Source organism: Euprymna scolopes, chromosome 2 (assembly GCF_053919585.1).
Source record: "Euprymna scolopes isolate OS-2025 chromosome 2, ASM5391958v1, whole genome shotgun sequence".
Lineage (NCBI taxonomy): Eukaryota > Metazoa > Mollusca > Cephalopoda > Sepiida > Sepiolidae > Euprymna > Euprymna scolopes.
Genome location: NC_136483.1, coordinates 35238999 through 35254474, shown reverse-complemented (window position 1 = coordinate 35254474; position 15476 = coordinate 35238999). Strand labels below are relative to the sequence as shown.

The following is a 15476-nucleotide window of genomic DNA, read 5'->3' as shown; positions in this document are numbered from 1 at the left end:
TGGTCCTGATTCCCAACATAAACCTACGCTAGCCCCGCAAGGCAAGCTAATTTAAGCCGGCTCATCTCCACAGCAGGCGACAACTCCTGGACCCACTCAGCCACATAATGAGGGTCATCTACCCCCGGGCTCTCCAGCAACATCACCGGATATCTCCACAGAACAGGGCACTACACCATCGAAGGAAACCCCCAAGAAACTCCCTCGGTCCTTGGCCAGGTTGCTCCCCCATAACAAGGCTGGTCCCCATGAACTTCAACCTTTGCGTCGTCAACGACGCGACCCGACCATGTGACTTTTCGAAGCAAAGTGTCTGTTACACCATGCTCCCATTTTGAAAAGCGATTAGTTTTCCAAAGACTATAACCTCAGTTATTTTTTAGGCACATTTAAGTGCATTTTATCTCCACTCAGTCTTCGCCACTTACAGTACCAAAGACTTGGGGGGGCGTAGAGAACTACTATTCATTTTGCTTGATATGCACGTTTGTGCCATGTAAATAACACTCTTTTGTATTTCCTTCAGATATCCAATAAACCCTTGGTCATTGCGACACTCTAAAAAGTAAATTGTACTTATCTAAATTAGTTTAATCTGAGAAAATAATCAAGATAACTTCACTCCAATCCTCACGAGAGGGACAGACAACAATATACAAGAATTATATATCAAAGGATATACAAAAATTAAATATTTTCTTTATTGATAAAATATTGGTATTTGAGAGTAAAAAGTATTAAATCGAAAGTTTAAAAAATGTATAGTGCTGAATCAATGCAATTAAAATAAGGACCCACAATGACAAAATCTTTTCCCACAAACATTTTAGATCCTATTATATCTATATTATTCTTGACTTACAGGGTCCATTAAAATGCATGGTTAAATTAAAGAAAATAGGTTTTAATGTTATCTATTAGAGCCTGAGAGCCAATATAATCAAAATTTAATTTGTAATAGAAATTAAAATGCCTTCTACAGGTTACAGCCACCAAGCACAAATATTTGATATTATCCTCAGTCTTACCCATGGTTACTCTTACTCTTTTAACCAATATAAACAAGCTCTTTTTCACACCTTTCTCCAGATCAACATATATAATCCCCTGTCATTAGCTGTTACTCTACACCTGTTTCTATATTGTGCAAATTTATTTGATACTTATTCAGAGCAAATTCAAGAACAGTCATAAAATTTTGCTTTCCATATGAAATTAGTCATTGTTATAACTTTTGAATACAGTTCTTCACTCATTTTTTATGTCATTGTATATTTTCTTTTCACATCATTACTTACATTGAATTACTTTTATTAACTATTGACCAAATATTTAAATTAGGTTTCAGCTTATATAATATTTTTAAACAATTTTGTAAACCTCTCAGTCACATATTGCAACAATTATTTTTTTACTTTTCGATTCCATAATTTTATTTGTTTTTTGTCAATCTTAAATTGGTTTCAGATCTTGATTTATCAATACATCCCAATACTAACAGGATTTCACTTTTCTATTTTTTTCTGCAATTAAATTTTCTATATGGCAAAATATTAAACCAGCAAAATCCCTCAATATTTCTGCTACGGAAGGTAAAAAAATCTTGAACATAGTGCATCCCAAACCTTTGCGATGATTTGGTAGAGCCCAAGAAGGGAAGTGGTAACTGATCTACTGTACCTCTGAGGAAAGAGTTTGACCCACTAAAAAACAAAGCCAACACAATGTTTATGCTTCCCAATATCCAATCACTGTTCCAAATCCTGGGAAGTGGTAACAGGGTTAAGTAAAAATGTTGTATATCTTAAAATATTGCATTTTATATATTTTGAATTATTTCTCTGCAAACTTGTGAAGGAGGAAAACACATGCAGATGTAGAAAATTTTAGTGAACGTAAAAATAGAACTGAATGTATAAATCGATAACTAAATGTTTAAAATATCAGATTCTGTTTATTGAATTAATATTATACTTTTCAAAATTCAATTAATAACATTGAAAACATAAAATAGAAAATCAAGTTTCCATGTTTGAAATCTACAAGATTTGACCAATTTTAAAAAAAAAAAAAAATTTAAAAAAAAAAAACTTTCAAAAATGTTTGCTTTAATTATGCAGAGAACTTTTTTTTAAAAGAAATTTAATTTCCAAGATTTCCAAGGCAAGAGTAAGAATCAAATGTTTTCATTTAAAGATTGACTCAGCAAATGAGTGTTTGCAATCAGATTCAGTGAAATAAAGACTGAAAAGATAATTTCAGTTGTTTTAAATAATTGCGCAGTTTCTAAAGCATAAAAAAGGAGCCGTGTTTGCTGCAAATAAACAGTTTAGTGCCATAAAATTTAAATACAATTTATCAGAATAAAACATTGTATAAAGGAGGGGGGGGTCTCTTACTTTGCTTGTATCACATGTTGACAAAAGGAGTGTAGATTGGGAGGGAGGTATCATGGGAAAGTGTTGACTCAAAAGTAGACCCTCCCATCACCACTAGTAGCCATGTTCCTACAAGCACTTCATTACAAGTGGTAGAATAGAAAGAAAAACTAAAATGGCTATTTTTTACATGAGAAATTCAATTTTCATTGAGGAAACTATTCTCACTTTAGCCATTCCAAATGGACCATTTATACCAGACTGAAGAAATATTAGAAATAAGATGTTTTTTTTTTTTAATTAGATAATCTAAATCTGAGTTTTCAATTATTCACAGACATCAGTACATTAGTTCAGAAAAAAAAAATTGTAAATATTCATTCATGAAACGAGAATATTTTCAAAATATGATTAAAAAATATTACACTAGTTACTTCTGATATCTTTCTTAAACACTTAAGAATTAGAACCTTTTATTTAATCTATTTTTTTTACAGCTTTTATATAAGCTTAAAAAAAAATAGATTAAATAAAAGGTTCTAATTCCTAAGTGTTTACATTTGACTTCAAATTACAAAAGTAAAAATCAAATTTCATAAATTGAAGCAGAAACTCCAGATGTATACATTGATAAGATTAAAAAAAAACAAAATTCTTAAAGTTGTTTTTAAAGCATTTTGGATTCAAAAATATTATGCAAACAAACATTTTCTGTTTGATACATGTATTTGTTAATAAAGAACTTTTTGAAAACTGGATATTTTCAACTTTTATGTAAGAGTCATTATGAAGTGGAAACGACACCGACTGAAAATCTGGTTGTGCCAAGTTGTAATCCAGTTTGTTCTGCAGAAACACTTTCATCAAACCCACATTTAACCTTGTGTCTAACCTCCACAAATGTCTGCATGAAATCGCTCTTTCAAATAGTAAAGAGAACCTCTATATTTTGTTAATGTATGTCCATTTTGTAATTATCATTGAATACAAATAACGTTTCAAGTAACAAGCAAGATTCTTTTCAGTTTGTAAAAACTTGTTAAAAAAACACCCACATCAGAGTTGATTTATGGGTGTCTAGAGTTTCAGCATCAATTTTGTTTTTGTCTGTGCACAGGAATTTAGCGCTTACTAAAATGCATTTTTATATTATCTATTGCTATTTTTCAGCTGAAACGATTGTCTATTTTAGAATAGAACATTTTGATTGTTCTTGAGTTTGTAGTTATTAAATATGAAAAATTAAATTATGAAAAATCAGAATAGAACCAAATGATTTTTTTTAAATTTGCATTCAAATGTAAAAGAACTTGTGGGATAATAATATGGATCTGAAAATCAGGTCTACTGTGAAACTGCAATAAAGTGTTAAGTTTTTTTTTTAATTATATCTATTTTTATAAAGTTAGTTATGTTGGTATATTTGTATGCACATGATTTAATCCTAAACTAATTTACGGATCATTATGAAGTTTGGAACACATTTGCTAATTATAAGTGGATCGAAATGCAAGAAATATTTATTTTTAGGCAAAGGGGGGGGGGCCAGACTGAATAATATTTTAAATAAATTGTAACATTGTTATACTGCCAATAATATAGTACAATTATAACAGATGAAAGCAAAGTCAGAAGCAAAGTTTGATTTGTCAGGTTAAATGTTATTTGGATCAGACTTTGAAAATCCAAAAGGATAACTTTAGGATTACTGTTCTCATCTTCAACTTTAATCTCACGTTTCAACTGATATAACCTCTGACCTTCTTCAGGAGCATCTTGTCCAACTCGGGAATCTTTCTGTCAAACATGACAACTGTGCAAAATTTCGAACAGAACTCTTTAATTTATGGGAATAGCTTACTTGCTCTCACTCCGTCTGCCATGACTGCACTGAAGATGGAACCTTCAACTTCCATAATTGATTATTATTTAGCACTTATATCCATTATGCCACATATTTCCAATTTAACAGAAAGATTCCGAGTATGGTACATTGCATCTAAAGGTCATAGCTTACATCTGATTGATAATAGTCCAAATAATCCTCATCCCCAAAATTCTGAAATTTTGTTTTATTTATTAAGTTTACAAAATTATTCCAATCATATAAAAACTAAGTGTACCTACCCAGCATTGCCTGAGAGTCCCTATATTGATCATCATCCCTTCTTGCACAAAATTATTTACATTTTTGGATGTTGGAAAGATAATTCAATGAAGGGATATTTTTCTAAATCTCACTGTTGAAATTTAAATCTAATAACTACATAAATATATCAATAAGAAGAGTTCAGAAGTGCAAGCTTTTTTCTTTTGGTTTAAAGACTTGATCATTAAATTATTAATCAAATAAAATATTTCCACTTTTGGAATCAAGGATTATACATTTTTAAAGATTGATTTTGCAATAAAATCGATTGAACTTACAAAATACTGAAATTTAAATCACATAAACTTAGTTTTGTTAACTTTTAAATTTTTGAATAAGTAAGCTTGATAGAATTTTGAAACTTAAACTTATTCTTACATTGTTTTTAAATTAAATAAAATTTTAACTGATTTTTATTTTAAAAATCATGCTATTTATAATCACAATTGGATAAAAATTAAAATATTAATGTTCATTCAGATCATTTTCTAAAATATATTAGACAAATCAATTTTAAATACTGAAAACACTAATTAGCTGAAACAATGACTTATTTGGAGTGAAAAATAATTTAACAGTAATTATTCTTAAATTATATTTTTTATCCTATTCTTTAGATAAAATATTTCAGATCCAATAATTCCATCAAAGGAATAAAATATTAACTTTTATTCAAGCAACAATAAAAAGGTGGGGGGAGGAAAGAAAAATATTACTAATACTAAATCTGAATTTTTGATTTCAATGAAATTGAAAGTTAACTTAAATATCTAGTCAATTTTAGCCATTTTAATAGCTGTTTAGTATTAAGCATACATTGAAACATATTGGATAAATAACTTTTCAAATCATGAGCAGCAAAATTATAAATACATCTTAAATTTGATCACTAAGCAATGAAATGAAGTATTTAAACATCTTGTTTCATATTTGAAAGGGTTTTTTTTTTTTTCAAACTAATCCAATCTCCAAAATGGAATAATCTACGTCTTTACCAAAACAGATTAAATAATCCCAACTGTTAAATTCATAGTAATAACTAATCCAATGTGAATAACTTCTGAATTAAATATTGATATTTTTTTGTTACAATTAAGTACTTTGAATTTTTTTAAAAATAGAATTACTTTTTTGAGTATATTTCTGACTAGCCAGGGTGCCCGGCATTGCCCGGGTGTTTGGAAGTGTGTTGGACAAAAAAAAAAAAAAAAAGTGATAGTTGGCAGGCAGGCTCGAACCCATACCGCAAAGGAAAAGAACATAAAAAAAAAAAAAAATTACGTCTTTGCTGTTGCATCCATTGCTAAATCGGAAGTGGCAAAGGTTTTAAAATCTTTCAATCATACCAGTCATTTTGATTGCTATACGATCTGTTTGTGTTGTACAACCTTCCCTTTGCCAGAGAGCTCCTTCCAAGTCTCCAGCAGATTACAAACCGTTTTTATCCAGAATCGCAATGCAGCTTCCGCAGCGGGTGCTCAACCACGGACATATTTTCAGTGTGTCAAATCCAGGAAAAATGCTGAGAACAACGTAGACCTCTCCATATTGCATTTGTGGACCTCACGAAAGCTTTTGACATGGTCAGTAGAGATGGTCTGTTTGCCATCCTACAAAAGTTGGGCTGTCCAACTCTTCTTAGTTTGACAAGATTGCTCCATGACAACATGACCGCCGCAGTCTTCTTCGAAGGTGACATGTCTGACAACTTCCCTATGTGCAGTGAAGTCAAGCAAGGTTGTGTGTTGGTTCCCACACTGTTTGGCATTTTCTTGTCAGTTCTTCTGCACCACGTTTTTGGAAATCACGAGCGAGAACGAAGACAGTGTGTTCCTTCATACTCGCTCTGACGGAAAACTTTTTAACTTGGCTCGCCTACGCGCCAAAACCAAGATTCGAAGAGTCCTAATACTTGAGCTGCTGTTTGCAGACGATGCTGCATTGGTCTCGCACTCCGCAAGTGGACTCCAGCGGCTGCTTGACAAATTGAGCACTGCTTGTGCAAAGTTCGCACTGGTAATCAGTGTGAAGAAGACAGTCCTGATGCACCAGGGTGATGCATCACCAATCACCATCAATGGCCACGAACTAAAGACTGTCGAGAACTCTGTGTATCTTGGATCCAACATCAACAAGGGAGTATCCATTGAACAGGAGCTACAAACGCGCATAGATAGAGCAGCATCTACTTTCAATCGACTATGTGAAAGAGCATGGTTCAATAAATACCTCACTTCTCGCACAAAATTTGGAATAGTGACTCATAATAGTAAAGATATTGTAAACTTGAACAAGCACTTTTATAAAAAAAGCTATCAAGTGTTTTTAAGCATGTTGCCTTCATAGCAAATAATTGAAAAACAAGTTTTCCTAGTTTAAAAACAAATTTCAGTGAATCAGAAAAACAGGTTACTCAAAGTCCACAGCAAAAAGTGTCAGATAAAAAAAAAAAATGAATTATTCTTTTTTACATTAAAATAAAACATTGTTTCACTGTTTTTAACGTGTTTTTAGTATTATAAAATATATATTACTTTATGAAATAGATTTTCTTTAAGAAAAATAGAATTTGTTTTATCTGACACCAACATAGACTTCAACTCACATGTTCTGATTCACTGAAATTCCTATTTAAATTGTTCTTAAAAATGAAATTGTCTTTTGAGAAGTTTTGTCAATCATTTAGTTTCCTAATTTGATACTATGCAAAATTGTTATTGTGTAGACAAGTATTATTCCAAATTTTAATAAAAATGTTTTCAGTTTCAAGTTTTTTGGGGGAGCAAAAAGAATTTGTAATACGACCAGTGAGATTACTCAATGACTATTTTGCTTTGGAAGTTTCTAGAATTTACTCAAGGATGAAAATGAATTTTCTTGATCAAACACTAACCTTAAAGGTTGTACAACACAAACAGATCATATAGCAATCAAAATGACTGGTATGATTGAAAGATTTTAAAACCTTTCAAAAACGCTTGACATAACACTTGTCTAGTTCGCACAAGTCAAAGTTTTTGTTTTTTTTAAATGAGGATTGTAATATAAAGCATCCATTTTAACTTACACATAAATTAGGACACAAATATTTTCATGCTTTAACTTTCAAGGTCAACAATTTTGCAACCATAAGTGATATTTGTGACTATAAAAATAAAGGTTGTAATAAACAAACTACAACCCAGGTTTTCTTTTTTTAAGAAAAAAATTTAAAAAATTGTTCAACTGTGGAATAGGAATTTTTTTTTTTTTTTTTTTTGTTTACACATTTTAGATGATATGGATTACTAATTTTTAATTTGCTTTTTTACATTGTATCAATTAGAAATAGTATCCAATGCCTGTTAGACATTTTTATCAAGTGTATCAGCATTCACCAGGTATGGGTTAAGCTAGCTTTGAATGATTTCACAGCATCTCATGTCAAGGTAGTCCACCCCTGCTGATCAGCCGCTGAGTTCTTGATGTGTTTCAACCATTCTTGATTATAACATTAAATACAAAAAATGGGGGGGGGGCATCAGCTTCATATCCGTGTTCACTGTTTCTATGCAAATCTTCAGTTGATTACTTTTGCGCTTCTTCCAATCGACAAGTGCAATTGAGGCTCCCAAAACCAGCAAAGTCTCCTTTTAAGAAAAGTCCCCATAATGCTGGTGTTGCATCTTAGGATTTGGTTGGAGAGACGGATATATAGGATGCATCAAAAAGCAGTACATATCAAAAACCTTGAGTGCATGAAGATTTTGTGCAAGTGCTAGATCTTGCAACCATACCGAATGGTGTATTGTTTATATTATTGGTTCACCACCTGACGAAGGCCAGCGGAATAATTGGTCGAAACTTGTCATTTTGCGATAAAAAGCCTGGTTTGGTGTCAACTCCATAGCCACCAAAACCCTACAATTGTCGCTCGACACGTCCTGTGTTGTTTTTTCATCTATTTCCATGGTGCACCCCTTTCCACCAAATCAGACTTTAGTAACTGTACTGTCCAGAGATGCTGCCACACTAATTCCAATAATAAAAGAATATGTGCAACCTGGTACCACCACTGTGTCTGATTGTTGGTACACATATGATAGGCTAGAATTGGAAGGATTCCATCATTCGCGGATCAATCACAGATATAACTTTGTTGACCCGTCAAAAGGTGTAATAAACCATGTGGAGAACATGTGGCAGCATGCAAAAAGACGTAACAAGGCTGAGTGTGGAACCCACACATTCATGGAGGAATCCTACTTAGCGGAATTTATGTGGCAGCAGAAATTTAAAGACAATCCCTTAGAAGGGATTTTTGCACAAATAAGGGAACTATCCCTTGTAACTGTAAAAACAATATTCCAAAAAGGTTTCACCGAAATTTACTCATTGAAAAAACAATATTAAATAAATAAATAAAAACTTCTATATTAAGATTATATTTTACTACATTGACAAACTAAAATTATATTTTGATATATTTTTATACAATCTTACTGCGAAAAAAAAAAAAAATATGTTGCTACATTTTATACAATCGTACAGGGAAAAACACCCAAATAATTTAAAAAAAAAAAAAAGTTTCATGTTTTTAACATTTATTTTCACTTATAAATCACTCATTTAAAAGAAATATTAAAACATTAAAATTACATTTTTTATACAATAAATGTTTCGCTTTTTCTATATTTTTGTGTTATTTCGTTATATATTTTTGCGTTCTTGGAAACACTCGTTTATATTTGAGGTTCACAGAACGGTCGGTAGAGAGCATTTCTCATTCAAACAATAGGGTCAATAACTTGTCCCTGTTGCTAATAGGAAACTGTGGTACAGAAGTGCCAAAATTTTCCATAATTTGCCTGACGCCAAAATTTTTTTGCTTATTTTTTTATTTTTTTATTTTTTTTACCGTTTCTTGTAAGGGAGCCTCACCGATCACGTTAGTAAAGAAATGGACAATGTCAGGGAGTAATGATGTTATAACGAGAAAGTGAACCAACCCCCCTTCTTAAGTCATTATTTTTTTTGGTAAATGTTACCTTAATCAACAACAGAACACCGACCACTCTATAATCACTGATAATCAAACCCGCCGCAAACTAACCGTTTGTATGGTATGAACCCCTGGACCTTGGGACTATTTTGTGCCATTTCACCGCCTTCGGTAGTGTTTTTCTTACACGTACGTGAAGTGTCTTATCACATCGCGTAGGAATCTTGGCATGCCGGAATCTTCAAGCGGTCATTTCAAATAAAGTTAAAAAAGTGGTTTATTTATTTATTTTGTCTTACTTAGTTTTTAATTGATCTAAAAAAAAAAAAAAAAAAAGTTTTCACGAGAGGTTTACAAAAACATAACCAAACATTTTTATATTTTTCGTATTTTTTGGGGGTGGGGGTATTCAATTATAGGAGTTGTGTAGTTTAACAGGTGCTTTTGCAGTTGAATTAACCATTTTTCTGTAAGTAACGCCCCGACATTTACCATTTCACAAAAATTATGTTTACGTTAGGCAGCATCACCACCGCCCCCCACCCACCCAACGTAAACATAATTTTTGTGAAATGGTAAATGTCGGCACGTTCCCTACGGAAAAATGGTTAATTAAACTGCAGAAGAAGCACCTGTTAATGGAATATTCCCCCCCCCCCCAAAAAAAAAGAACAAAAAACATAAAAATGTGTTTGGTCCGGTCCGCTCGTGAAAACTTTATTTTTTGGATCAACTTAAATAGTATTAAAAACTACGTAAGACGAAAAAAAAAAAAAAAAAAATGAAACACATTTTTCTTAACTTTCTTATTTGAAAGATTCCTACGCGATGTGATAAGACACTTACTTCACTAGTAGTGAAGTTCACTACGCCCGTTAGCACGCGAACGTACTTGTAAGAAAAACACTACCGAAGGCGGTGAAATGGCACAAAATAGTCCCAAGGTCCAGGGGTTTATACCATACAAACGGTAAATTTGCGGCGGGTTTGATTATCAGATTCGTTGTCAGCGACCTCGATTACCTCTAAAAAAAAAAAAAAAAAAAAAAAAAAAATTAGAGTGGTCGGTGTTCTGTTGTTGTGTAAGGTAACATTTACTTCTTTTTTTTCTGCTAATATATTTAAGTCTAATCTATGATAATTGTCGGAAAAAAGAAAAGCTGAAAAACGCGCATTTATGTCTAGCTGAAATCACTGTCAAAAGTTTTCCCCATGCTTTAACTGTGCCAAAACCAAAACGTAGATTCCATGAACAAAGCTTCTTTCTTAGAAGCTGTGGAACTCTTCCGTCTGCCTGTTTCCTACCTGACCACAACTTGGATGTCTTCAAGTCCAACATAAACAAATTCCTGATGAACCGCCCCCTTAAGTAAAACACTTTATCAAATCTCTAATACTAACGATTACTACGATACTATTCCATTGATTACTGTAGACGCAATAACCCTTATCCCGAGTGGCTTCCGAGCCTTGATAAGTGGTGACTTACATATAAAAAAAAAAAGTGGTACTTATACACTTTTGTTACCGTGCTGAAATTAGGTTATTTAGAAAGCAATTTTTAACATGGGGGGGGGGGTGTTTTCTTTCTCTACTTTCACTTAATTTAATACAAAAGATATCGTAAAACCTTAACTTAACTTGAAAATAGTATTTAAAAAATAGCGTGGTAACAAGTGTATAAGCACCAAAAATGCTTTTGTTTTCGAGGAAAAAAAAGAACTTAACGTAAAAGAATTTAAAAAAAAAAAAAAGATAATGTCACCGCGAAAACGGATGTGGAATAATGTACCGCATGGCGCATGCGCAAACGGATGTACGAAGAAAAAAAAATTAATCCAAATGACTAACCCTAACTCCACCTCGGACGTAGTGCAGTGGAAAGGCACCAATACGGATTTTACAGTCGATGGGTATTTTTAACTAACAAAACAAAAATAAAGGGAGAGGGGATGAAAATATATATGCCACAAATAAATGTTACCAAAGGCAAGATATGTTATTCTGAGCATTTTACATTATAGGCAACAACGAACAAACAAATATTACCAAAGACAAGCTTATCTTTTACCTAACTGGATAGGTTTTTTGTGTGTTTTAACTTATTTTAAAGCGTTTTTTTTTTCGAAACTCACGAAGAGCCGGGTCTTAAGTTAAAATAAAATAAAAACATAAAAAAATGGCTAACATAAGACGGTCATATGATAAGTCTCGATAATCGCTCAAAATCAAAATAGGGTTTATAGGCAGCCTAAATGTGACTAAAACTAAAAAGTCAAGTAGTATGGTTACTGTGTGGTGTGCTTATAAACGAATGGAAAAAACAATACCTTAGGCTGTGGCGCACGGCGCAGTCTATTGTTAAGCCACCAATAGAGTACGAGGCAGATGTATTTTTTCATTATGATTAAACACCTCGTGGTTGAGACAATAACGCTACAAACTACTTGAAAATTCTTTTTTTTTTTTTTTTAACAGTGGAGGATATTTATTTAAAAACGTTCCCCCTTCATGAGAATCATAAATGTTGATCGATATTTTTTAAAACTTCAGCAATCGTGCACGTGCACTATATACGTTTTCTGGGTCCCAAATGCTCTTTTCAAAAAGACGTCATTCTATATAATACATTTAGTAGTATTAAAACTACAATAGGAGGTGACAAAGTAGAAACCTCCATAAATATTTAATTTAATATAGATTAAATGCAAACACTTTTAAAAGAACGTGTTTATTATATGCTTTAGTTGTGGATGAAACTTCCTTTCCAGTACAGTCATCTCTGAACGCATATACCATGATGCATGCACTGGATAAGGCGGGTGAAGCAAGGGCTGTAGCCCTCGATATATTCAAGGCTTTAAAAAAAAAAAAAAAAAAAGTCTGGCATGAAGGGCTGCTAATGAAAATAAAATCATGTATTGGGCGTATACTAAATATAATTAGATTCTTTTTAGACAATAGGCCCATCCAGGTTTGCCATTGATGGCCGTTCCAAACAGCATAACAATGTGGGAGTGCCTCCACTGCCTCACTGCCTCAGGGGTCGATCCTTGGGTCACTATTATTGATATATTGATAATATTGAGTTCGAGATGAGTATATTTGCTGATGATACAACGCTCTATAACATGCATGAGGGAAGAACGGATGTACACAAATCCAAGACAATGGCTAAACCATTAGAAAATGACCTCCAGACCGAATGGGGGATGTAAATGCTAGTAAGATTAAGCTACTCTCTTAACAATTACAAAAAAAAAACTCTTCCACCACCGATATCCATGACAAATAACACCCTACCTGAGAATTCTTCTTTCAAACCCCTCGGCTTAACATTCACAGAAAATATGAACTGAAATAAATACAAATACATTGAGGACATCGCCAAGGCTGCTGCAAGGAAGGTGGGCTCCCTCTATCGTGCTAGAAAGCTGCTCACACCCGAGAGTATCCTGTACATCTATATTCGCCCATGTATGGAGCATTGTTGCCACGTGTGGCTTGCATCTACCACTACTGTCCCTCTTGGATAGGGTCCAAAAATAAAAAAAAAAATAAAAAAGTCTGCAATCTAATAGGTCCCACTTTGTCAACTAAGCTCAACTCCCCGTCCCATCGACGCAATGTTGCATCCCTGTGCCTGTTTTAATGGGATGTGGTCTGATGAACTCCTTTCACTTGTGCCCCCCTCGACATACATATCTCCGACAAACCCGCTTAGCAACAAAATCACACTCTTTCGATGTTGAGATCTCTAAATGTCAAAGTTTTCTACTCAAATAGCTTATTCCCTAGAACGAGATAGGCTTTGAAATTCTCTTCCTGTTGCCTGCTTCCCAATCTGTACTGATTATGCATCTTAATCTTTCTTAGGCATGGTCCTAATAAGTAGCCTTTTGCGTCCAAGTGGCAATATGCCTTGTTTGGAGTACAGAAAAAAAAAAAAAACACGTGATTTACGAGATCATACTTTTCTCTAATATTACAGAGCGAAACATACTTAGTTCAATCTTTATGAATATTTGTTACATCGTAAATTGCAATGTAATTTTAAAACCTACACATCAAAATAGCGTATATAATTGTTTTTTTGAACAGAAAATTTGGGACGCTAAAACGTACACAAAAGTTTTCTAAAACAGCGACTCATTTTTTTTTGTTTGTTTTTGAGCAAAACTGAACTCTAATACTAAATTTTTATCTATTAACTTTTAATTCTAATCGAAAAATGCTTTTCGAATCGACAATTCAAAGTTTGCAAAATTATTTTCGAATATTGAAGTGACTACGTAAACATCGTGTCGAAGATTTTTTTTTTTTTTATCAATATATATAATGGCTACCACGGCTTTTTTTTTTTTTTTTTTTGCACGAAAGAAATTCGAAAGTAATTTTAAAGCTTTCTGTTAAATTGAAAAATAATTTCTGACTAGAATTAAAGTTTATGGGACAAAGTCCAGTGTCCTGGTTTATATGTGATTTTAAGTCAAAGAAAAACAATATTTTTTGAAGGAGACGACATTAGAAAAGAACAGAATGAACCTTAAAAATAGGATTTCTTTCGTCGGTGAACTCGAACAGATTTAAAAGAATTTATCGTAAGGAGAGGGTAAATATTTTATTTTTACTTTTGTTAAGTAATTAAGAACATTGATACATAAAGGAATGGCGATTGCTAATCGCCGACTTTTGGGTTGATTTTTGTTTAATCCCGTGTCAGTGGTTGGGATTTTGACTTCAGATGTTTATTTATCCATTTTGCTTTGGAGAAGAGGGAGATTGAACTAAGGAAGAAAAACTGGATACCATATTAAAATATATGTATATACTCACCAGAAACCAAGAATAAAGGTCTAAACAATAAGTAAACGAGTGAAATAAGATTCACACACGTATATCCGTCGCATCAATTATACTATTGGTGTAGCTAAAAATCTCATAGCGTCCAACATGGCTGCCGCCGCCAACGCTATTCGATTACTGAAACAAAGCGCCGCGTAGCGACACAGACCGGAACTAACTTTTAAAAAAGGGGAAGATAACTTAAAAAAAAAAATTAAAAATAGTCAACGATGAAATGTGACATAAGTGTTGAAAAGTGGGATTGAAGAGCTAATCCCCTAAAGGAGAAGCATTCTGGCCTGAAAAAAAAAAAAAATAAAAATGATTCCGCAACCCCGTCGGTATTCCCCGGGAGAGGCGCCTCAGGCGATCAGCAATAAAATAACGCCTTCAAAGACAGAAGGCAAATCTTGGGAGGATGGACCTCCTAGAACTGCACAGAACCTAGTGAACAGGGAAAAGGCCATTTCAAAAAAATGGTATAGTATTAGTATTATTTAGCATTATTTTCAGTCACCGCACAAGCACAAGTTTTCCTCACTCTTACTAAAGTAGTACTGGCTGAATTTAAAAGTTACTGAATGTACAGTTAAAATAATTATTATAATAATAAAACATGAACGAGAATTTAAAAATATTCGATTGTATTTTTTTGTTTGTTTTGTTTAAAGAAACAAAAAATTTCCGAAAAGAAAAAAAAATTCGTTTTAGTTTTTTTTTTTTTTTTTTTTTTTTTTTTTTTTTTTTTTTTACAAAGGCATCACCACATTATCAAGGCCCAGAGGCCACTCAAGGATAAGGGTTAAAGAGTGTACAGTAGAAGTTGGTCAGTATAGTAATCATTAGTAATGAAAATTTGGTAAATTTAATAACTTATATGGAACGGCTCATCAAGAACTTATTTACCTTAGACTTGAACACAACCATATTGTAGTCAGCTGGAAAGCAGGAAAACGGAAGACAATTCCACAGGCGTGCAGTTCTAAGAAAGAAGCTTTGTTCATGGAATCTATGTTTAGGTTTAGGCACAGATAAAGAGTGGGGGAAATTATTGATAGTGTTTACAGCTAGACGAGTGTTTCTTGTGAAAGTTTGGCGAGGGGGGACCATAGATTGAAGCTCA

At 32.9% G+C, this 15476-nt stretch overlaps 1 protein-coding gene across 1 annotated transcript in view; it reads right to left on the bottom strand.

Annotated features, from left to right (window-relative positions):
- Positions 1-14506, bottom strand: part of LOC145290939 (uncharacterized) — a 132601-nt gene extending 118095 nt beyond the window's left edge. Inside the window, exon 1 of the mRNA XM_080136526.1 lies at positions 14345-14506. The gene's annotated coding sequence lies outside the window, so the exon portion shown is untranslated. The remainder of the gene's footprint in view (positions 1-14344) is intronic.
- Between the last annotated feature and the right edge of the window lie 970 nt (positions 14507-15476).